This window comes from Rhinoraja longicauda, chromosome 35 (genome assembly GCF_053455715.1).
Source record: "Rhinoraja longicauda isolate Sanriku21f chromosome 35, sRhiLon1.1, whole genome shotgun sequence".
Classification (NCBI taxonomy): domain Eukaryota; kingdom Metazoa; phylum Chordata; class Chondrichthyes; order Rajiformes; family Arhynchobatidae; genus Rhinoraja; species Rhinoraja longicauda.
The window spans coordinates 11697221-11723711 of record NC_135987.1 but is presented as its reverse complement, the minus strand read 5'-3'; the positions used below and the strand labels follow the sequence as shown (position 1 = coordinate 11723711).

Below are 26491 nucleotides of genomic sequence, written 5' to 3'. Positions count from 1 at the left end.
TCTGTCCTTTCCCTCCTATCTATCTTCAATTACCTGGCTTGACTACAAATTCTAAGCTGAAGTTGCCTAACAAAGTTTGCAGTATCAGTCTTGAAAGTTTCAATTAATACAAGGGGGAGGTGGGGAATTTCCAAATTTCTACTACCTCTTGCTGAAATCAAACTTCCTAATTTCAACCTCAGAATAACAGATCCAATTTTAAGGCTTTGTTTCCTTGTTCTGGTTTCTCCCTACAAGAGGAAACACTTACCATTGTCCTGTCTAATAAATCCTTTCATTATTTGAAAAAGCTTTATTAGATCACCCCTCAACATTCTAAATTCATGAGAATACAAGCTGTATTAGTCACCTTCATTCATAAGTGAACCGTTAAGGCCCAGGATTATTCTCATAAATCAGTGCTGTATGACTTCCAAGGCCAACACATACTGTTATGTCCAAAGCAGTATTGCTGATGGAATCTAAAAATTGTTCTATAAAACTGAAATAGCACTTTCTTTGTAATGAAGATGAACATGAAGTTCTGTGATTCATTAACATAATCACTTAGAATCATTAGAATGCCAGCATATTTAACAATTTAACTAATTCAAATAGCGTTGGGGTTTCCATGTCACACAATTACTTATTCCTCAGCCTAAAAAAACAAAAAAAATTATTTAAAATGTCAGCCAAGAGCTGGAAACATAAAAAGAAAATGCAATTTCTTCGCCCTTTTTTCCTCCAGCTTAATTATTTCAAAATCCAATATCCTGCACAGTTGCAGTGAAATTGCACAGCAGCAAACCAGTTTTTTGAGATCGGAGCCGCAAATTGCTACAGTATGAACTACAGAGCGCTGCAATTACACTAAAAAAAAAATTAGATTATTAATTAATGAAGTCAAAAATTGTTCTCTCCTGTTTCCAGTAGGCCAAGTGGTATGTCATTTTTTCCCCCAAACCACCTGTATCTTCTGCAGTAGGACTCTAGAACATCTAGCCATCAAATACAGTAACAGAGTCTCACAGGAATGGAATGGAAAGCTTAGATGAATTTTGATACTGTGGCTACAGACATGGTATCAAAAAGAGTGCAGTTAGTAAACAAGGCTTTACTCATAATGTACCACTTAAACAAAGTGTAGCTTTGGTGTTTCCCCTCCCTGTTGGCGCCTGAAGGTTGATTCAAATGTTAAAACTTGTGAAACAATTCTCATTATTTTTTCACTACCAGGAAAAGCCCAAAGCTGGAAACAAACACTAAAAGAAATTGAAAATTTCTGTTAAGGATGCATCAAATGCGAAGATTAAATCACCTAGTTCTCATTAGTAATTTACATTGAGATTTCATATCTTAAACTTGAATTATACTACCAATTTTGTTTTGAAGTGCTATTGCAAACATACACATTCAAGCTTAATAAGTACACACAAAATTCACCCGTTTACAGTGAAACTGCTTTGTCAGTTTCCAAATGAATCATAGCAGTATCCAAGCCATATGTCTGCTTCAAGATGAAAGAACAACCTTTTAAAACAAAGTCAGACATAGTCAGTCATGGGATTACTGTCTCAACCACATCTCTCCCTCACAAACATAATCAGAAATAGATTGCGCAAACAACTGATAATTGTAGAATCTTAGTTTTGTTCAGTCATGTACATTGAAACAATAATTATCTTTCATATAATCCATTATACAGAATGTCCTGAGAGGTAGCATACATGAAAATGTGTTTTTTTCACACACTCCCATTTATCTATGGTTATATTAATACTTTTCTCCTCTGTCTTCTTTTCTAAGGAATGGAGGTTGTAACATCTACAAAAATGCCTTACGTTAGAGACAAACATGTAAAAAATAACACTCTTTTCACATTTTAGTACACGGCTTCTTTGCAAAACACAACCTGTTCCAGCCATTTAGGTATACACTAAACACCCCAAATATCAATGATGAAATTCGCCATAGCATTCAATGATTCAGCAGTTTCTAGTCAATTGAGGAAAAGGGCATTTGATCAACAAGACCGCTGACTTTGCATAAAACTCATAGCCTAGGGGGCAATTGTATTCACTGCTCTTATCTGCTGGTGAGACGCAAACAACTGGTAGAAGGCACTGAAAAAATACCACCATTGTTATCCTCACATAATCCTCCAAATTTACTGGAGGGCAAACAAACCAACCTCAGTGTCCTCTTTCAAACCAACATTCTAATCATTTTGGCCCTTGTTTCTTTCAGTCAGCAAGGTTGGGATGGCCATGTAATTTGCTTACTGCACACCAGTCTTTTGAAACAGATAGTTCTATTCTGAGCAAATTACTAAGTGGATAGAGAAAAAGATTTAAGGGAGTTATCAAGTATTCTTTGAAGGCATGCAGCATCTCCACTGGCTCCTGGAAACTTCTGAATCATGACTGCTTAAAATGGAGAAGGAACACTCAACATGTTTTATAAAATCTCAAGAGCATGCATCAGGAACACACAGAAGTCCTGTACATATCGTAGAGACTGCACACCATCTTACAAACCCAGGCACTTGCCTGTCCTATCAGCCATCTTCTGTCCAATCTTTAGAAGATTCAACAATTCCTTCATTGGTCTCATTCAGGACCTCAGAACTCTCAATGCCAGAATGGAAGCAAGTTATCCTTGATCCCATGGGAATGTCTAAGAGGAAACATTCCAGAGCAATGGATGAACAACAATGTATTACTCCATTGTTCTGCTTCATATTTTTCCAACAAATACCAAAGAAAATTACTGATCATTCCAATATCTTTTGTTGGTGCTTTGTTATCTATGTAATGTTTACAGCTCTTACCCATAAAATAGCTACATTTTATTTTTTGACAAGACATCCAAGTGCTGTTTTTAAATCAAGTCATAGATTACTGTAGTTTTCTATGCACAGTAAAGATACTGTACCAATGTAAGCTGTGCTTTGTTTGTTGTGACTATGTATAATTACATTGTGCTTCATAAATGTGTCTCAAGTAAGTAAATTTCCAGTGACATTGTGCTTTTGAATTCTGCATTGCCCAAACTGGCAGGGCAAATTTCAATATGCAAAATAGGACCCTCACTTGTTGTGAGATCAATTTGCTGTCATCTACAAGTAAATGCAGGAACACCAGCAATTGCTCCATCTCCATGTCCCAGCTTGAAATCTAATTGCAATTTACTAAGAACTTCATTTACTAAATGCAGACACGACAGAGTACTTATGGAAAGCCAAGGTCATTATTTTCTTCCGGGTGAGACAACTGGATGAGAATTAGCAGTACAAACATTGACGGTGTGATTCTCCTTACCCTCGATTCAAAGGTAGTTCAGGTACCCCAGTTGAAAACACCACAGATAAAATGAACTCCTTTGTGTAAAATGATCTTATTGCACAATGTATTACTCAAAATTATTTCACAATTTATGATCAACTGGTAAGATAGATTTCTTCCATATTATATTTTCAAGTGGGGCATTGAGGACTGTAGTAACCAGGGGTTACAATGTGAGCCGCAACAACAGCTGCGTCAACTAGATGGTGTGGCAAGTGGTGAAAACGGCTTGCGGATGCACCTTGTGGAAAATGTCGGAGACTCGGCCGGGAAAACGGCCCTCGTTCTAGTTCAGTGTCCCGGTAGAACACTGTAGAGCCAACCTATCCAATCTTACCAGCAATCATGAGCTGAAATTATAATCTTATAGTTCAATTGTATCTTCACTAACCAAAATTGTGAAGGATTTTGTATATAAATTTTGTTTTCTCCCTGTGGATTGACTGTTATTTAAAGCCTTAGCAGGTGTTGCAATAACATTACTGTAAAGTACAATTAACTGATGATTTTGGTCAATCAGCTTAATATGTCATGGGTTCGAACAATAAAAATAAGCTCTCTGGACAAATCCTTAATGAGTGATTATCTGTCACCAGCCCTAGATTTTTACCCATCTCATTAGCAGTCAAAAACCAAATGGAACAAGACATGATTTAATAATGCCAGATTTTAAATGAGTTAATATGAGGAATCCTCAGATTTAATTGTGTAGTGCAAATCTGGTAAATAATAATATTTTCCAAAAATTTAACTGACTTGCAAAAAAAGCCCATTTTCGCATCACTGAATCATCTTTTCAATTTTATCAACCATTACATATGTTAGTGTAAGAAAATAACTGCAGATGCTGGTACAAATCAAAGATATTTATTCACAAAATGCTGGAGTAACTCAGCAGGTCAGGCAGCATCTCAGGAGAGAAGGAATGGGTGACGTTTCGGGTCGAGACCCTTCTTCAGACTGTTAGATATTTGTTATTCATACTCATAATATTAGATATTTTATTTGATTGTGCTTTTTTCTAGGTGAAATTAGTGAATAAACGTGATAAGGCACCAGAATGAAACATTTGCATCCTTATAGAAATGGAGAATAGAAACAAGGTAACTAAGTCCACAGTTATTCAGCCCCATGATATCTATATACTAAGAGAGGGGAGGAGGGAAAGGAGGGAGGAGGAGGAGGGAGGGGGGGAGGAGGGAGAGGGGGGAGGGGAGGGGGGAGGAGAGGGTGCTGCACCCATGCAGGAGAGGTTTGGGTCCAAAGTGTCCACTTGGTCTTGTTTAAAATAAAATCAAATAGACAGCAGATAATGGCGAGGGAACACTGCCTTAATACTTGAGATTTCATTGGAAACCTGGAGGATTTTTTGTTATCATTTGATGAGAAAGTCAGGAACACAAGAAAAATACAAAGGGGAATGTTTCCAATAGGTGGGAGGCTACAAGGTGATGGCTGTGAGGGGTGGTAAGAGGGGCGTTAGAACTGGACAATAGTGTTTAATTTTGCTTGGTACATTGTTATATTAATCAAATATGACAAAAGGCAATAGTTTAAATACGTTTTTACCAAGCAGAATAATGCAAATCGGAGTGGGAAATATTTTTTCCTGAGTCATTACAAATGTTCTTCATAGCTTCAGTTTGTGTGTGCTTTATATTTAATAAGCCAAATATTTACAGTGCATGTTCTAGTAGGTAAAGATCTAATATTGGACAGGTGGATCATTGTATTGCCCAAGGGAATATACTGGCCATAACTTAAACCAAATGACTTAAGTCTCTGCACAACACATACAGTTACCATAGAAACACACATACAAAGCCAAAGCATATGATTAGTGGAGGCACTTGTCCCTGACAACCATCAATCCACACCTCTCAAAGGAATTACACAGCAGCTATTAAAGGATATTCAGGTAGAAGATATTCAAATAGAACAACTCAATCACAGCAAACTCCGCAGCATAAAATTGTTAAGAATCTAGAAATTGTTAAGACTCATTATGAATTGCCGTTTTAATTCTTTTCAAGAATTTGATTCATGCAAAACTAAGTTAATTGCAGAAGACTATTCTGGTAGAATTCATAAACCAAAGGGAAAATATAAGTACTCAATATTGATGATTTTACAAAGCAAACTACCGACCTACAGCCACACTAAATTGAGGCATTTTGAGATGCTGAAATGCAATTTACTTAAAAATATGGGCTTCTTTTCTCATTATTGTGCAGATGCATTTCATCAGCTGCATTTCTCTACAATTCACAAAAGTACTATTGATTGTAAGAGGCTTCGATGTTTTTGACGGCATGGGAGAAATAAAATAATATGAAGGTTTTTTTTAATACAATTCATTGAGTACCAGTGGAGCATCAAATCCTATTCAACACACATTTCGCATCTCGATTTATATTTGATTTATGTAAAACACCTAAACATAATCGATCATAAAATTATGTAATATGAATTAATTCTATAAAAGAAGCATTGTAACAGTTGGCTATATTAAAGATAACTGTGTTTGCACAAACATGAAAGGAAATTTCAGTTCAGCAGAAAATATTTAATGGTCTCCTAATATGGATTATTCATGTTCATCCCTGCATTAGGATTAGGGTTAACCATTCATTTCAACTGCACAACAATAAGTTTGTCTCTCCACTGTGGATATTTTCTAAAAGTAATAGATATTTTGTAGATATTTTAGGGGTAGGGGAGAGATAATTTTATTCATTAGCTGATGTATTACAGGAATCTCCACTTTGGCACCTGAAATTAATCTAAAAATATTTGGGAAAACAAACCTGTACTGTAAGTACAACTAGGTGCTGAAACAAAGCAGTATTTAAATTAATAGACTGTAAGCAGAGACCTGGTAAATAATAACACTAATTCAGATCCCGTCATGATCATTTCAGAATACCAATACAGTGTTAAAATTGGTATGTAGTGCAATGATTATAGTGCAATGCGAAGTAGTGCAAAAAATAAAATACCATTCATTGCTGTCACAATGACAGAATAACCAAATGAGTTAGAATTACATTGCAGCACCTCTATGAAGTGGGTATAACAGAAGAAATTGGTTCAATAGTCTGAACATGGTTGGGAGAAGCTGTTCTTAGGTCTCTTTGTCCAAGCTTTCAAACTTTTGTATCTTCTCCCAGAAGTAGAAAAGGGAAAAGTAAATAAGTCAAGGTAACAGGCATCCTTGACTTCCATCTTTCTGGTGCAATGCAACGTAAAGATAGTCTGGAAGAAATGAAATGACGAGCCTGTGATGGACTGGGCTCTGTTCATCAATCTCTGTAGGTTGTGGTGAACAAAAGCAGAGTAGCTGCCATACAAGGTTGAGATCTTTCCTTTCAGAATACTTTCTATAGCGCTTTCTGTAGAAGTTGGAGACCTCTCATGTTCATGCCAAATCTTATCAGATGCCTATGAAAATAAATAACTGATTCTCCTTGTTGATCACTACATTAGTGTGAAAGGACCAGGTTAGGAACTTGAGCTGTTGATAATCTCTGCAATACCTCCACTGATAAAGACAGGGCTGTGTTCACCCGTTTCCTCAAGACAACAATTAACTCTTTCATGTTGCTAATGTTAAGAGCTAAGTTATTGTCTGACACCATGACAAGGCTCCCAATTTCTTTCCTGTATTCCATCTTCAAAGTCTTCGTCATCCATAACAGCAGTATATTTGGCAAACTTGACTATCGAGTTGATATTGTACTTGGCCACACAATCATGGGAAGAGAGATTAGAGCAAGGAACTGAACACACAGCCCCACGTAGCACCAGTGTTGCGGGATAGGCTGGAGGTAATGTGATGGCCAATCCTAACCAACTGAGGTCTGCCTTTGGAGAAGTCCATAAGCCAGATGGAAGACCAAGGCAAAGTCTAGAAGTTTAAGAGAAGAGCTTATTCAGTATTATGGTGATGCTGAGCTGTCGTCAATGAATATCATCCTGACATTCACAACTGTGAAAAAAGAAATAAGACACAATAGAAGACTTAATTTTCCCGTCATTTGCTTCTGAATGTCAATTAAGTTTAAATACTGCAGAAGATGGATAATAAACTATTTTAAATAATTTATTTTCTCTGTTCCAAAAGGACTAAACTAACTAAATTTCATACCAAAAATATTAATCACTCAAATAAAATTGAGACCTTGCTTAGCCCGTCATTTTCTTAATATGTAAGTAATCCACCAATAGACAGAGATAAAATGGATAGACAGCACATTCCAGAAATAAATCATATAGACAACCTTGTAGGTTTTTATTGTGTTTAAACAAACATGTTAAAAGATCTGTCACTTAAACGTCTTCTGTGAATTAGCCAATTTAAACATAATTCTCAATTTCAAGATTCCATAGTACAACATAACAAATTTACAGAAATTTTAACAATCTGGCATGAATAAATCAAAGAATAAATCACCAAAGTAGCATTTCTGGTAAAAGGAAGTTGACTCTCTGGTGCAGAAAATTAGTTAGGTGTCATATATACTTACAGTGTGACTGAAGATTAATTTATCACCACATTTGATTTATGCCAAACAACCCAAGAGTGTTAACAGACCATGAGAATGTTAACAGAGACAAAAAAAAGTTGGAAAATGTTAACAAAGACTGAAAATGTTTAACAAAGACAAAAAATGTTAACAGAAACATTTTTTTTTACCAGAGACAGAAAATGTTAACAGTGACTGAATCCAAAGTAAAAACCTTTTTCTCAAAAATTACTGATACAAAGCATGCAAGTTAGAAAACACAAAACAATGTGAACACGCATTAACATATTTTAAAGCTCTAAACTGATCACAAACTGGTAACATAAAGCCACATTTTGTGATATTTTTATCAATCGTTATGTTAATAATTACAAAACCAATAATAATGATCTTTTCCTTATCCATATCACTGCTTCCCATTGAATGTGTTCAAATTACGATCGCATCAAAAGAGCTCAAAGCAAACATTTGAAATTGGACATTATATATATCTCAGTTGAAAACAAGAACCTGGAAAAATCCCACAGCTCAAATTAGAAAACAAAATCATATCATATCATATCATATCATATCATATATATACAGCCGGAAACAGGCCTTTTCGGCCCTCCAAGTCCGTGCCGCCCAGCGATCCCCGCACATTAACACTATCCTACACCCACTAGGGACAATTTTTACATTTACCCAGCCAATTAACCTACATACCTGTACGTCTTTGGAGTGTGGGAGGAAACCGAAGATCTCGGAGAAAACCCATGCAGGTCACGGGGAGAACGTACAAACTCCTTACAGTGCAGCACCCGTAGTCAGGATCGAACCTGAGTCTCCGGCGCTGCATTCGCTGTAAAGCAGCAACTCTACCGCTGCGCCACCGTGCAATGTCATATTAACAAAACGAGGTAAAAATATGTAATGAATAATAATATAATGAATTAACAGCTATATTGGGTCACAGGACCAAAATAACACAGGCCGAATTTTGTTGTTCAACCCTTAAATACTCATCGTAGTTCGATGCTGCGGTAGTGTTATGGTTAGGATTGTACGGCATGGTTCAAGAACTTGATCGTTGATGGGAAGAAGCTAATCTTGAACCCAAAGGAAAAAAATCTCAGGCTTCTGTGTCTATTTCTCGAAGATAGTTGCAAGAATTTCATTGTTCCATTCCCAGTGCATATGACAATTAAACATTCTTGAAGCTTGAAAGAATCTATTGTGAGATCTCCATTCCCTTACACCCAATATCTATTTCTTCAGTCTAATTAATGTTGGGCTAGTTGAAATTATTATCCTTCTATTTTTTTCTATAATTTGTCCAAATGTCTTCCTCCACATCTCTTCCACTACCAGTAGAATCAAATCTTTGTTTTATTTGGTCTCCAGATGGATTCTATTTTGATTTCCTTATGGCTATCTCTTTTTTTACTACTGTCACATTGTCCAACTGTATGTTCATCATACATTTTCTCCATCTCCCTTATTATTTTGCTGATACAAATCATTTCTATTCAGATAATTTAATTCATTTTCAATTGAATTATTTTATTTAATAGGCATCTTTTTTAGCTCCTGCTCCATGTTTAACATTTGCTGTCCTCTCTTGCTTTCTTTCTTGCAATGTTTACATTTAGACTATTTACATTTCTTTAATATCACTTTTCAAAAATTCCTAAGTTCTATCCTGTTCAAAGTGGAATCAATCGCATCCATGCAGCTTCTTCTGATCCCAAAGCTGGTACTAAGATGCTATGAAAACGTACCCTTCTTTCCTGCATCAGCCCTTTGGTAATGATTAAACAGCATGCCATTCAAGATTTTCATTTTTATCAGAAGGTACTATTTCTTCCGCTGATGATAGCATCCCCTATCACTAGCTTGAAGTGCACCACTGTAATAAACAACTTTACGGAGTTTGTAAAGATTGTCCCTAGTGTGTGTAGGGTAGCGTTAATGTGCGGGGATCGCTGGTCGGCGCGGACACAGTGGGCCGTAGCGCTGTATCTCTAAACTACACTTTCTGTATTAGCTAATATTGTGCTTCTCAAACAGATTGAAAAATTGCATTTCAATTAGCTACTTTAACAGATGGTGATACTACACTTTAATAAATTAATCAGAAAAAACATCAGTTTTGCTAGATTTCAGCTAGAAACTGTTATACAATTCTATAAACAGACCCAGCTTTTTTTTAATGATCCATTCACTTCTCACCTTCACAGCAGTGCAGCAGCAGGCACCAAATGGTACGCATTCAATATGGCATGCACTGGTGTAAAGAAACTTCCTTCATCCTAAACGATCATTATTTCAAGTAGGCACAAAAAGCTCGAGTAACTCAGCGGGACAGGCAACATCTCTGGAGAGAAGAAATTAGTGACCTTTCGGGTCGAGAATCTTCTTCAGATCCAATACTCGACCCAAAACGTCACCCATTCCTTCTCTCCAGAGATGCTGCCTGTCTCGCTGAGTTAATTCAGCTTTTTGTCTCTATCTTTAATTTAAACCAGCATCTGTAGTTCTTTCCTACACATTATTTCAAAGTAACTTAGAGGAGAAAAACGTTTTTGGATGTATAACAAGTAATCATCATATCATCCCAAGTTACTTCAAAAATACACATTTTTGTTCATGTAAAAGACATCTGGACATGTACATGGATAAGAAAGGTTTAGGGGGATATGGGTCACTCGTAGGCAAATGGGACTAGCTTGGGCAGGGCAGCTTGGTTGACATGGGCAAGATGGGCTGGAGGACCTGTTTTTGTGATGTATGACTTTATGACTCATTAGTGTCAAAAATATAAAAGCAAATATGCTGATAACTTTTTGTATCAATTCGTGTTGGGATAATTTGAAATTCTGTCTACAAGCAGTGGTGGGATAAGACTGAATAAAACTAATTGGCTGAATAGCCTTTGTAAACTGTGACAAATTTATGAATTCTGTGAAAGACTGACTTGTGGATACAGTGTATAAATCATATTTCTCATAAAACATTCTGATTTTGGTTAAACTCAAAACCATTCAATGCTCCATTTTCATTTCCAAATTCACTTGCTCCATTTATTCACACCCATAAATCATAATATTTTGAAATCACTGTATTCCTTGTATGAATTTTATCATTTGTATTTTTCTCATTTTGGTGGATTTATTACAATTCTATGTTTTATTTAAAGTAACAAGAAGAAAACCAGGGCTCTCAACTGAATGCAGAGTTTGGTAGAATTTCAAAAATACATACTGAAATAGAAGCAACAATAGCATTCTAAACCATGATAGCCCAACTATAAACCAACAATGGCATTTTTAAGCTTATGCACCCATAAGCTTATTAAGCTTATGCATCCTACAATCAATAAACAATGTAGTTAAGAACGTAGTGAATCACTGTAGAACAGTAAATAAACAACAGATCCAGATAGATCCTAAGAAATCTTCCAAGATTTTATCCGATCTTATTCCCAGTAATCTTTGGTGTGCTTTTCTTTGCATTTTCTGATGCAAAACAATTATATTGATAATTGGATTGATTGTTTTTTTTAATCATTGCAACCTCAAAAAAACATAAATCATCATCTGCACCAGACATGGGTGTGGATACATCTTAAAATTTGGGCAACTTTGTACATAGTACTTAGGTCTCCAGTTGGTTGAAACAAGAGCAAATAGGTGGAAGAAATTCATTCATATTTTCTCCATGGAGATGTCACATCAGTTATTTCAACAAATTATTTTTTTTGGTTTGTTTGTCTTTTGCTTTTCTTCCCCTTATAAATTATAATCCAATTATTTTGCATAATTGTAAAATGAATTCTCATTTGTATTTTTGTGAAGCTCAATAAAATATATATTTTTTAAATTTAAAAGTAGTAATTTTTAATAAAATCAAGTATGCCATTAAATATCACCCCTGAAGGAAATACTGGTATACAAAAAAACCTAGATCAGAAACTTGGATATCTTTTACTTTTGCATTCTTATTCTTCAGTAACTTCAAAATTTGATTCAAGGATTCCATTATCAGACCTCCCAACATCTGATTTTACAAACTCATAATTTTGATGTACAAAATTCAGAATTTTACATCAAAATTCATAATATGGCGCATAATGCAATTTTTCAGCAAAAAAGGTATGCATGCCAAATGCGCATTCATGTGTGAAAAATGACTATTATTTCCAACAGTCTGTAGTTCTTGGACTACATGTACAATGTCAGGCCTATTATGAATATATTCTGCTATTTATAGAAAGGTTATTGAACAGAAATACTTTTCCAACACAAAGAAAAAATTGTTTTGTTTTGTTTTTTCTATTTTGCTTTTTCCTCACACATCCCAATTCTCTTGGTATTGAATAAAAGAACAATGGTCATAAAATGTATGACTAAGTTATGAAGAAAGTTTCATTTAAAACTGAACCTACCTAATTTCATTGAAATTGCTCCAGTGGTCTTCAACAGCAAATCACAATGGTCCATGTCCCCCCCACCCCCCTACACCTATTGTCTATTGACTACCCTCTCCCCACTCCACCCCTTCCCCCCCAACTCCACTCCCCCCTCCCCCACACCCCCTCCCCTTCCCTTCCTCCGCCCCCCCCCCACCTCCATTCCCCTCTCCCCTCCCCCTCCTTTCCTCCACCTCAACCCACCCCATTCACCCACCCCATCTCCTCTCAACATCAATGGGCCTCACGCGGCGAGACCAGGCCCGGCGAGCGAGGCCCGGCCCAGCAAACGGTGAGGCAAGGCCCGGCGAGCAGCGAGGCCCGGCGTGCAGTGAGGCCCGGCGAGCGGCGAGGCCCGGCAAGCAGCGAGGCGAGGCGAGGCGGGGCGGGGCAAGCGGCGAGGCATGTGTTTTGCGGAAAAACGTGAGGCGAAATCGGAATGTCGAACCCTGCCAAATTCGGAAGGGTTGGGAGGTCTGTATTATGCTAGTAGTCTGGAATGTAGACTGATGACACTCCACAAAGCTCATTCCACCAACAAATTGCCAAAGTGTCCACATTAAATGAAAAGCCTAGCGAATGGTAAACTGGAAAGAATGAATACCTGAAAGCCAATTATGTAAACTGAAGGAAGGGAATATATCTGAACACACACAATCTAGCGAAAACAAATGCAGGTTGAACAGCGATTTTCCGGCACTCTCGGTTCCGGAGCCTTTCTGGATTATCTATTTTCCACACTAACAGAGGTCACATGATAATGAAACAATATACCTATGGCCCATTAATGACACTCCTCCCGAGTCTCTGAAACACCATGGAGTGCCAGAAACGTAAATAAAACAAATATAAAATGTAAACTGAATGTGAGTGGATAACGTGCCGACCTATCCCCAGCTCCAAACTGTCTCCCCGGCCGTTTAGAGCCCTGGCTTCCAACCTCACTCCATACTCGCAAGGTGCACCAGCGAGCCTTTCTTTATCCACTGTTGTACACAGCACACATTGTAGGCCCTGGTGCAGCACTTTCTTTGGGCTGCCATCACCGGCAGAGTACGCTCAGACACCGTGGGGCTCTCTCCCCTCTCACCTGTTGCTGTTCCTTGCTCTAGGCAGTTGCTTTGTCCATTCCCCGCTCGATTGCTGCCACCTGCTTCTCCCGTTGCTCTGTCCAGTCGACCTCTCCCCCTTTCCCTTTTCACCTTGAACCTATGTCCCCTGGTTCTAGATTCCCCCACTCTGTCTAAAATAATCTGTTCACTTACCCAATCTATTACCCTCATCACCCTTCATCCTCTTGCGCTCCGAATAAAGTCCTAGCCTGCCTAACCGCTCTCTGTAGCACAAGCCCTCAAGACCTGGCAACATCCTCAACATTTGAAGGATACATTGCTTGGTTAGATATCTGGGAATTAGAAACCCTTTTCTCCAAATGTGCACTGATTTTTTCCATCATAACCTTTGTTATGTTCTTTGATGAGATCTAGGAAGATCAATGTTTATTGCGTTTATTGCTCATTCTTAATTGGTTTCAGCAGTGGTGAAATGCCTCTTTATACCGTCACAGAACCCTTATGCAAGGTTATAGTACCAGTTGAGCAGGAATACCTGGATTTTAATAATTATTTACTATAATTGCCTTCGTACTGGAAACACCCATATACAACTTAACAATTCACACAATTAAATAATTCTCGATTAAGAAAATGCAGCTCATTATTGATTTCAAAATACTTTAATATTCATTTAACTTTAAAAGGATATCTCAGTTATAGAAACTGTTATCAAAATTCCCATCTACGTCATTAGAAACCTTTGAACTATCTTTAATTGCACTTTATCTTGCACTAAATGTTGTACTCTTTATCCTTTCTCTGTACACTGTGGATGGCTTGATTGTAATTATATAGTCTTTTCTTCAACTGGATAACATGCCACAAAAGCTTTATACTATTTTTCAGTACACGTGACAATAATAAACTAAACTAAACCATTTTAATTTTCAGCAAATTCCAACTTACCAAATATGATTCAAGGATAGCTAGAAATATGGCATATGACTCAGCAAAATAAAGAAAATCTGTGAATTACTTGATTACTTCAAAATTGGAAAACTCAGGTCAAATGTACCCAAATGATTACATATAGGTGCTATATTTCATAATTACAAAGAATGCCATCTTCCGACCAACTGACATTCATAATCTTGCAGCAGTAAATTTGAACCAAATCATAAACATTCTCATTATTTTACAGAAATATTTTTCAAATAATTCCAGATGATCTTTTAAGTTTGGTTCCTTCACATGCTAATCCACAGCAAATGCCATTTATAGAAGTGAACGTTTGTTCAGAGCCAATACAACCTTGCACTGTTTTCATTTGTCTTTAAATGAAAATTATTCCTGCTGACTAAAGGTTATATTACTGCATTAGCTAAATGCCAATAAATCATTTGTTACAGATTTTAATGCTGCAACAGTTATCCCAATTTAATTTTTGCTGAATTGCTCTCGCATAAAGCATTATATAAACTTCCTCTTCAAACACCAATTTCCTCCTCCGTTAAAATATACAGTGGGACCAATGAAAAATATTTTCTCCTTCAACGGTAATTTAAATTGCTAACTCGCTGAGTAGCCTTTTCCAACTCACCCTATCAAAAGTTATCATTTTAAAACTATTAAATCCTTTTCTAAGTAGAAATAATTGCAATATTCAGTATCTTGCAATAGCATAGTTTATCACCCTTGATGGCATCCTCATCAATTCCACTTTAATGCCCCCTCCATAGCAGGACTCCCAAAAGTGTATGAACTCTCTGATCTAGGTACCAGCTCGTAAAATATTATCACAAACTTGCTGCTCCGTCTACATTTAGTCATTAATTTACAAAATACACAAAAAGATGGCTACATTTTTTTAAAATCTCATTCACAGTACTCAGTGAATGAGGTCGCAATATTTCTACTTCACTTTTATATTCCTTGTTTGCTCAGAAAATGCATTATTTCACACTACTCCGTGTTAAATTAAACCTCCCTACCTATTTCATGTCAAAGTTTTTACAATTTGTCTTAATAAATCTTCACTGTATTATTCACAAATGCCTAAGTATAATTTTGATAAGAGAAGCTGATCCAGGCATCAATTTGTGGTGCATACCACTTCCAATATTCTTTCCAAAGGGAGGAACTACGACAATTATTTGAAACCAAATCATTCAACAAAACAGCAAAGAAAACATTAGAAAAGATCGCAAAAGATCGCAAGTATGTCCACCACATACTACATGGAAAACACGAACATGGAACATTACCAAGTCAACACAAGAAACAATACACAATTAACAAAGGCAATTATTTTCATCAGAATATTTTTCATTTCAATTTCCTCTGTGGTTGCATGGGTTACATTTACTATAAAATCTAGTCCAGTTTTTCAGGCCATTACATATTTAATCAAATCATTACAATACTCACCAAGAATGGTCACTTCTTGAAAAATAACCAACATATGCAGAATTCAGAGCATTACAACTTTGCTACAATAAACACAAGCTACTTTTGAATCACCTCTGGGGATATTGCATAGAACATTCACTGAAGGGAACCTTCTTGTACTATGGAAGGTGCTTATCGAAACACCATTTATCTAAACCGGCTGCACTTCTCAGCATGTCTTTTGCACTTAATGATTTACTCAAACTGTGCATCAGTCTCCATGCTAAATTAATTCTGTTTGCACTCCAGTTATTCTCAAAAACTGCTGCAAAGTGGTTTCTCGTGTACCTTTCATTTTCACTTGCTTTTTAAACATGAGATCTCGGTCCAATGGTCCTCAAGCTGCTGATCGAGCATCACTTTGTTTTAAGATTGCAATTTGTTTTTCCTGCTTATAAGACAAGTAAAACTCCCAAAATATATTATCTCAAAATCTTTGGCTGATCATGTACTTCAGGTAGTTTTGCTTAAGATGCAGATACATTCTGCAAACAAGTTTAAGCTTGAAACGGGTAGTTTAATAAAAATATATCTTTCTAAACTTAAGTAGCCAACTTCACTGATATTCAAGATTTGTAATAGGACTTACAAAGCAAAGAATTTCAGACGAGAAAATTTAGAGCTGGTGACCATAATTCTGTGGTTGGTTGTAGTTGGCCATTTAGCTTCAAGATAGAGAAATGTATTTATTCTTCATTTAGGAGACTAAAATTCTAGTGGAACTTAACTGCAAGAGTAGATCTTTAAAAGACTCAGCCACAGCAGCCTTCTCTTACTCTTTGGATAGTTGACGTTTTGGTTCGGACCCTTCTTCAGACTAGGTCATCTATCCATGTTCTCCAGAGATGCAGCCTGACCTGCTGAAATACTCCAGCACTTCGTGTCCTTTTTTGTAAACCAGCATCTGCAGTTCATTGTTTCTACATCTCTCCTCTTACTCCTTGATTTTTTACTTTCACTGCATGCTGTATTTTACTTTGTGGCATTTCTAGAACTTTGACTTCCATCCCCAGATCTGTCTCAATTACACCAAGTTCTCCTGGAACTTGTTTCTGCTTGGCCACTCCCCCGCTGCTCTACCAACTACTCCAAAATCATGCTAGAAACTCAAAACAACTTGAGATTGCTTTTGTACACTATACTCTACTTAGAGAACCAATGAGCTGCAAATGCTCGGTCCGCATTAACGCAACTGATCTCCCGGTGGCCCAGCACTTTAACTCCCCCTCCCATTCCCAGTCTGACCTCTCTGTCATGGGCCTCCTCCAGTGCCATAGTGAGGCCCGCCGGAAATTGGAGGAGCAGCACCTCATATTTCGCCTGGGCAGTTTGCGGCCCGGTGGTATGAACGTCGACTTCTCCAACTTCAGATAGCTCCTCTGTCCCTCCCTTCCCCTCCTCCTTCCCAGATCTCCCTCTATCTTCCTGTCTCCACCTATATCCTTCCTTTGTCCCACCCCCGACATCAGTCTGAAGAAGGGTCTCGACCCGAAACGTCACCCATTCCTTCTCTCCCGAGATGCTGCCTGACCTGCTGAGTTACTCCAGCATTTTGTGAATAAATCGATTTGTACCAGCATCTGTAGTTATTTTCTTATACTACGAGCTGCAAATGTTTGTTTACCAAGGAAAAACACAAAATGCGGGTTAGGCAGCATCCCTGGAGAACATGGATAGGTGACATTTTGGTCAGGACCCTTCTTCAGACTATTTGCAGAGGTGGATACATGTCTCCTACTCTTAAATGTATTTAAATTTATTTTATCTGTTTCTCCACTTACCGATAACAATGGAGTAAGTTGATGAATTTCTTCCTCACCAATCAGATAACATTCTTTCAAATGCTTCTGAAACTCTACCATTTATTTTTACACCAAACAAAAAGTGACCTAGCCATGAACTGTTATTTCCATTTTTGCTCCCTTATTCACTACCAGATCAACACATTGGAGCTAACATTTGGTCTCTGAAGCACATTTCCACCAAATTACTCATCGCCAATTTCTTTTCCTGGCTTCCATGCTAAGTGATACTCTCTGCAGAATTTGAACATCTCCCAGCTCTAAAGCACTAAACATAGCTCTTATTCCATCTTCAACCATTTTCTCACATGATTTCACAAATATATATTAAGGACACTGTAGGGAATTGGAGACTATTAATGAGCTTAGGAGTGGCCAAAAGTGAAAGTGATCACAGTGTGAAACACATGGTATTAAATATAAATGGAGGGCATTTAACGCTCAGCGTTTGGGTCAAATAGGTAAAATACAAGTGTATCAGGCCAGGTTCATGAAGTCTAAAAGCAAAAGAAAAAAATTGTAAATACTGGAATCTGAAATAAAAGCAGAAAATGCTGAAGATGCTGACAACATCTATAAGGTGAGATACATAATTAATCTGAAATGTTAACTTTCCTGCTTTGGATATATGAAAAATAAGGTCAGTTCTTCAGTAAAATCTTTCTGGGAAACCTACAAACATTCCTCTGCATTCACATTGAACAATATTTTGTCCAAAAGCCTGGTTAATTCAACTCTTGTGACAAAATCTCACCTATTTTAAAAGGGATCAAATAATCAAGCATGCATAAAGAAAATTAAACATTCCCATTCACGCCATATTAAATCCTTTGCTTGGATTCCGCAGGAATGACTTTTGGCCATAACTCATGCCAGTAAAGCAGCAGGGCTGCTTTCCCTATTCATCATTTAAACCATAAACATGTCACTCGACTGTTTTAAAAGTCCAGAAAGATACAACTCTACTTTTTAAACTTCATAACATATTTTGCCGAAAATAAAAGTGACTTTCAGCCATTAATGATGGTGGATTAACGCCCATGGTTGTGTAGAGAAGTTAAAGAGTGCCCACACTCTTTTCAGCCTCTACACACCATTTAGTTCACAGACTATCGCGTGGCTACTATTCAATCATTCTTACTGGACCCTACCACTATATAAAACGGCAATGGCCAAGCCAATCACAATCTCAAATTTGAAGCATTATCTACCGAGTGGCTAACAATAAAAATATTTCAAATATCCTTTTAGCAGCATGTGAACATACATTTAAATTCAGCTGGTTAAACCTTAACATTTGCTGGTTTAAATATATTTTAATGGAATATGCATAATAAAAGGCACATGAAATGGTTCTGTGATTAGTTATCATGCAAACTAAATCAATGTTCGAAGCAGAATTTCTTTTAAATAAATTATATCTTAAAACTGCATTAAAAAAATTACCGCTCACTTTCATATTCATGATTTTTTAAGAAAATTACATTTAATTACCTATAAGTTATTTATAAATATTTAAATAAATGATGCTCGATTCCATTCTCCAATAACAGAATTGCACTACTTTTTCAGCACGAGTTATTATTGATTTATTGTGTTTTACAAACATAAACAACTGACTGTGGAGACTGAGCTGGCCATGTGCCATGTGCTAAACAGGCTTTAGATGGGGAAAAAATATATTCATGTACCTAATAGTTGGTTGAGAAGGCACATGCATAAACTAAATTCTTACCAGTATTTCAAATAGTGTTGATTTAATAATGTTAAAATAGTGAAATAGTTCTTCATTGGTCGCCACTTCAATTATTTTGGCTTTACAGTAAAATAGTCTGCATGTTTTCTCTTTCATGTAACAGAACAATCTTGAGCAAAAAGATAACAGGAGTATGATACTTGTGAAAATGTCGTTTCCATTCAGCTAACTAGAGATAATTTACTATACCCCATTAACTTGTCAGAGGAACCCAGAGCTCCCAGGAAACAGGTGCAAACTCCAAGTTGACCCAAGGTCAGAATCGAACCCAAGTCACTGACGATGTGTGGTAACAGCACTACGGCTGCACCAACACGCTGCTGTTAGCGCTGTTGCCACACAACATGACTCAGATTATCTGTCAAATGTCAACATAAATAAAAGTTATCAGGCTGACGTACCAGAGGAGAGAAGCTCAATGAGGAGATCCAGCAGAGAAGGTAAACAGAAAATTGGCAGCGAGTTGAAGATTTAGTGAACTTGCCTCCAATTTTTAGTGAGGAACCCACTATAAAAATCATTAAGAATTCACCATGGCGGAACTGTTGTCTCTAATCTTTTTCAATTACCAATCAAAACAAAACAACAATCAATCTTCACAGAGCTCTGAAATTTGCATCAGAAGGGAAATTTTCAGAATCAAACATAGAAAATTAGAAAACAATTATCTACATCCTCTGGGGTAGACACAAAATGCTGGAATAACTCAGCGGGATAGGCAGCATCTCTGGAGAGAAGGAATGGGTGAAACGTCACCCATTCCTTCTCTCCAGAGATGCTGCCTGTCCCGCTGAGTTACTCCAGCATTTTGTGTCTACCTTCGATTTAAACCAGCATCTGCAGTTTTTTTCCTACACATCTACATCCTCTATGTGGTATACAATAGATATATGTATGACTTATCCATACATACACAGAAATGACAGGTTACAATTGCCAAATTCTATATTTCTATACATGTGTTAGCAAGATGAAGCAACTAATATGAAACAGCATGGACCAATTCTTAATGTTTCACTTCAAATCAACCATTTCCACAGCATTTTCTTAAATTTAAGCTAATTTCTCTTTTCCAGCCTGTGAAATTCAAACCCTTTCAGTTTCTCAGAACTATTTCAAAGTTTTTGCCCAAATGGCGAGTTCAATTTCAATCTAATTCAATAAACAAGCCTACACCACAAATGGTTTCCTTGCCAATCAATGTTCCAATTCTAAATAAACTCTTCTTCATGTTAAAATATCTCCATGATTTCTTGTCCCCTTATCTTTGGCTTCCTGTGGTTCTAAAGAACAAAATACATGATTTCCTCTGACTTTTATTCATCCCCTTTCCTCTTCACAGTTATCGTTTCCTCAGTTGTCTGGACTCTTAGTTTTAGAATTCTTTCTATTAATCTTTCTGCATCACTTCCTTTCATACCCCTTGTTAAAACTTAGCTTTTCTTTTTGATTGGCTCAGTGTCTTTATTTGTCCAATTACATTCCTGTGAAGTACCTTGAGATGTATTGTAATGCGAAAGGTACCATATAAATACAAGCTGTTGTTTATACACTCCTGACAGCCTTCTGGTTCTTCTCTGCACTACATTTTCTATCTGTCTTGTTTCTTCCTAACCCGAAGTAGACACAGTTTAAGAGTTTTTGGACTGATCAGAATAGCATTTATAGATTGCCAATTTCCTCTGGATTATATTAAATTCAATATTCTATGAGGTTTGTTTACTTTTAAAACTTACTGTTTGTAGCACTGAGCATAGATTCATCTGCAGACTAAAATTGTTTGAAATACTGAATAGACCAGTCAGTCAAAATGGACAGATAAAGAGCTGACGTCTGTCAGTACTAATTAATGCTTTTGCTCTCAACAGATCCCGCCTGACTTACTGTTTTCTGCATTTTCTGTTCATATTGCATATTTGCCCCATTAGCAGTATTTTGCATATCCCTCAACCAATAACACGTTCATACCCATCCAGGTCAGAACAATCCCATTGATTGGCAACTAACCTTCTATCCTAAATGTTCACCACACCACTAGTGTGTACCTTGAATAAAAAGTATATTGTAACAACCTGCCAAAATTCCATCCAATGCTTCTTCTAAATCTGTGACCTCCATCACATAGAGGAACAAAGATGGATTATTTGTGGACAATGACTGACAAATGGAGACTTGTGCTTATGTTTACAAGTTTATATGCACATTGCATCAAATAAAACCATAGAAATTGTCCAGGTTTAAGTTAAATGCAGTTTTACTCATGAATAAAAATTATTTGAATTTCAATAACTCCATTTCATGTCACATTTCAGGAAATTCAGTACTTTCCAGACAAACACATTTTTCTTTAATGGGAGATGTGGTTCTAATGCAGGAATTAAGATAGTCAAATTAATAATATTTACATTGAAGCTGATTTCAAATCAGTTTTGAACTTCAGAAAACTATTACAGCAGAACAACTCGTTACATCCAACTCTTAGATGTAACCTTTGTAAGTTTAAGGTGGAGAGCATAAACTCTCGGGTCACAAAGTACTGGAGTAACTCAGTCGGTCAGATAGCATCTCTGGAGAACATGAATAGGTGACTTTTCAGGTCTTTGTGTCTTTTTTTAATAAACCAGCATCTGCAGTTCCTTGTTTCTAATACTCTCTGGTCAACTTCATGTTTACTGGCAGCCTAATATGCCTATCTTGAGCCTTTCAATTTTGCTCAATTAAATGTTACATTTACTGCCATCTTCACAAATCACATATTCGTTTTATGTAATAGTGTCCACATTCCAACCACGTATTTAAAACTGTTTGAAATGTTAAATTGATGAAGTGGCCATTCATGGCACTCCTTTATAAAATTTCATTATTTTAGAACATTTTTCTAGTAAATTCTATCAGCTCACCAAAGAGCCAAAATGCATCATTTTTTAAATTATTCTATCAGAACAATTATACATACTCTGCCTGTAGGTGTCATGGTGCAACTTTACAATCTTGCTGTTTTGTTTTCAGGTTTGACTTTAAAACCAGATTGCCACCTGCTCACATCCTCAGGGATAACAGTATTCTTCTTGTTGGCAATATACTGAACACAGTTCATGCAAAGTAATTAGTCATGCAGTTTGGAAACAGGCCCTTCAACCCAACTTGCCATGCCGACCAACATGCCCCATCTACACTAGTCACACCTGCCAGCATTTGGCCAATATCCTTCCGAACCTATCCTGTTCATGTACGTGCCCTCATCAGCCCTTTTGGTCATCTTCAAAAGACTCCATCAGATTCGAGAGACACGATCTCCCGCGTACAAAACCATGCTCACTATCCCTAATCAGCCCTTGTCTATCTAAATACATGTATATGTTATCCCTCAGAATGTTCTCCAGTAACTTTCCGGCCAGAGATGTTATACTCACTGGCCTATAGTTCCCAGGCTTTTCCTTGTAAATAGAGATACAATATTTACTATCACCACAACCCTCTGACTTTTATGAATATGCCATTTCTGAATCTATATGACTAAGTTACCATGAATCCCATGCATCTCAATCTTCTGGATCAGCCTACCATGAGGGACTTTATCAAAGCCTTACTTTATCAAAGGAATGGCTCTGAAGAAGGGTCTCGACTCAAAACATCACCCATTCCTTCTCTCCAGAGATGCTGCCTGTCCCGCTGAGTTACTCCAGCATTTTGTGTCTACCTTCGGTAGGAACTGATCGCTGGTGCGAGTGAGTCAAAGGAGAACTTAAGTATTTTACAGAAGCCAGGGGGGTTGGGTACTAAATTCGTTTCCATTTAAAGGTGGTTAAGTTCAGGGCTGGAGCAGAAAAGTACATGAGCAGAATAGAAAGAATGAAATACAAGAATTTGGAATGAGAGGAGAGAGGCAAAGGAGGAAGCACTCCAAATAATTCCCAACCACAAATTCATTGTGATTAGGATTTCAGGGACTGAGATTTTGGAATCAGAGAGAAAATTAAAGGCAGGTCAACATGTTTTTTTTTAAAAGCCTTGATTACCCCTGGAATCCAAGAGATTAAATTAATTTACATAAATTGCAAACAATATGGCTTTCAATTTCAAACAGTAAAAAATAAAGCCAATACTCTCTGCAAACTTCAACACCATTTTTGATATTTGGTGAAAGCCTCATGTCACATTCAGCCCAATATCCACAATTAAAATCTTCATCTGGAGAGATGCAGCTTGGAAATGCTGTACTGTTGAATGTCAGCACCATAAATTAAAGCATTAAGATTGTCTGAGAAGCCTAGAAAACCACTTAAACATTAGCAGCAGATCTCCAATCATTTGTACTCAACAACAAAAAAGTTAACCCCTTTTAAAATATAATTTGTTTGTGCATCCTCCCCTCCTCATAACTTCATGATCAACTTATTAATTTTGTTTGTGTCTTCCTTTAGTATGGAGCATATCAAACGTGGAACATCCTAGCACTAAAGAAGAAAAACTGTCAAAACAATGTAATGCTTTCTGCGAATCAGGCTGGGCAGAGGATGGAAGGGAGGGTCGAGCAATCGGGGAGCCAGGTAAGCGTGGAGTTGGGAGGGGTCAAGCGGGCATGGGATGCAGGAGATGTGTGAGGGGAAGAAGGGGTCGGGAGTGTGGTGGAGGAAGGGGGCGGGGTCCGGTGGGGAGTGAAAATGATCGAGGCAGGCATGGGCAGGAAGGGACCAGGGGGCCAGCGACGAGGGGGGGAGAGTTCAGGGGGCAGGCGGGGAAGAAAGGGTCAGGTGGGGAAGAAAGGATTCAGGGAACAGCAGGGGAGAAATGGGTCATTCAGTCAGGGACAGATGAAAGGATCAGTTGGAAGGGCGGGGATGTTGAATGGGTTGGTCGGGCAAGTGGGGGGGACGAGGGGGCGGTTTGGCAGATGGGGGTGAGGTGTGGAAGGAGTCAAAGAGCTGGCAGGGGCTGGAGAGGAATGGGTTGGGGTTGCAAGTGCAGCAGAGGACCTATACAGTATGTGGGTAACGGTGTGGGGGCATGGAGAGGAGAGTGGAACAGACTGAAGTGATGAGATGGGGGGGGGGGGGGGGGAGGTTGGAGACCGACCAAGTGAGGAACAGATGGGGCTGGGGGGGGGGTGGGGGGGGCACTGGGTGGATGGGATGGAAAGAACAGAGGAGAAGAGGGAAACTGGTACAAGGGAATGAGAGATGGAGGGAGAGTGGGAAAACATTGGGCAGTAAGTGGGAAGGGGAATGGGAAAGGTGGGAAGCAGTTGGGAAGAGTGGGTGAGTTAGGGAGATGGCGAGATTTGGGGAATAAGGTTCAGGGGAATTTGATGGAATACGAGGGGAATTGAGAGGGTGGGAAGGTGGCTGAGAGTAACAGAGACAGTTTGTACGGGTAGGGTGGGTGTAAGATGGGGGGTGGATAGAGGGTGCTGAGGGAGGGGGGGCGGATGGAGGGTGCTGAGGGAGGGGGGGCGGATGGAGGGTGCTGAGGGAGGGGGGGCGGATGGAGGGTGCTGAGGGAGGGGGGGCGGATGGAGGGTGCTGAGGGAGGCGGATGGAGGGTACTGAGGGAGGAGTAGCTGAGGGTGGGAGGTGTTGGTCACTGCCTCCTCCGGCCAGGTCAAGGGTCAATACCTGCCGTTCCCCACAGATCGCAGCCTTTGACAGTCCGTCCGTCCCCCTTCCCTCTCCTCTGCGCTGCGCTGCGGCACTCAGGGTCTCCGGACACCTGACGATACTGTATACTGAACCGCGCCGTCACCGAGCGGATCGCAGAGCGGTATTCACCTGTTAAGATGGACGCGGTCCGCCCGCAGCATCGGTGCGATGGCCAGGACCGGCGGGTAAGCATCGCGAGACGTGGCGGCCGTTGGCCCGCAGCGCGGCGCCCTCCCGCCTCTCGCGAGCGGACGGTGCGGGCTGTCGTGAGGGAGAGGCGGTGGTGGCCGCCGCCAAGCGAGGGGGGCAAAGCCTCCGTCGCCGCCCAGCAACAATGACAACAACGATGGAGACAGAGACGCAAAGTGCTGGAGTAAATCAGCGGGCCGGACAGCATCTCTGGAGAGAATGAATGGATGAAGTGTGAAATGGCGAATAGTGATAGAGTGGACGTGGAGAGAGGATGTTTCCATTAGTGGGAGAGTCCAGGACCAGAAGTCATCGCCTCAGAATTAATGTTCCCAATGTTGGGGGAGTCCAGAACCAGGGGCCACAGTTTAAGAATAAGGGGTAGGCCATTTAGAACAGAGATGAGGAAAAACTTTTTCATTCAGAGAGTTGTGAATTTGTGGAATTCTCTGCCTCAGAAGGCAGTGGAGGCCAATTCTCTGAATGCATTCAAGAGAGAGCTAGATAGAGCTCTTAAGGATAGTGGAGTCAGGGGGGTATGGGGAGAAGGCAGGAACGGGGTACTGATTGATCACATTGAATGGCGGTGCTGGCTCGAAGGGCCGAATGGCCTACTCCTGCACCTATTGTCTAAAGGACGTTCCTTTAGGAAGGAGATGAGGAGGATTCTCTTATCATGTATCTATACACTGTAAATGGATTGATTGTGATCATGTATTGTCTTTCTACTGACTGGTTAGCACTCAACAAAAAGCTTTTCACTGTACCTTAAGTATAAGAAAATAACTGCAGATGCTGGTACAAATCGAAGGTATTTATTCACAAAATGCTGGAGTAACTCAGCAGGTCAGGCAGCATCTCAGGGGAGAAGGAATGGGCGACGTTTCGGGTCGAGACCCTTCTTCAGACAAGGCACACTGTACCTTGGTACACGTGACAATAAACTAAATTGAACTGAATTTATTTAGTCAGAGGGTGGTGAATCTTTGGAATTCTTTGCCACAGAAGGCTGTGGAGGCCAAGTCAGTGGATATTTTTAAGGCAGAGATAGATGGACTCTTGATTGGCGCGGGTGTCAAGGGTTATGGGGTGAAGGAAGGCAGGAGAATGGGGTTAGGAGGAAGAGATAGACCGGCCATGATTGAATGGCAGAGTAGACTTGATGGGCTGAATGGCCTAACTCTGCTCCAATCACACAACCTAATGGGATGATGTTTCAGGTCGAGACCCTCCTTCATACCCTGGCCCACTGAAATACCTTTTCAAAATCCATAAACAGAACTGCCCTGGCAGACCCACTGTT

General features: G+C 38.8%; 1 protein-coding gene across 9 annotated transcripts in view; it reads right to left on the bottom strand.

The window, feature by feature from the left end:
* Positions 1-25227, bottom strand: part of usp54a (ubiquitin specific peptidase 54a) — an 88263-nt gene extending 63036 nt beyond the window's left edge. For 6 of the 9 annotated variants that reach the window (XM_078428541.1, XM_078428547.1, XM_078428548.1 and 3 more), the window contains exon 1: positions 24976-25162. The gene's annotated coding sequence lies outside the window, so the exon portion shown is untranslated. Of the gene's footprint in view, positions 1-15781; positions 15800-24975 lie in introns of those variants that run through there. The other 3 variants (XM_078428540.1, XM_078428546.1, XM_078428543.1) reach the window with 3 other exon arrangements.
* Positions 25228-26491: the final 1264 nt, after the last annotated feature.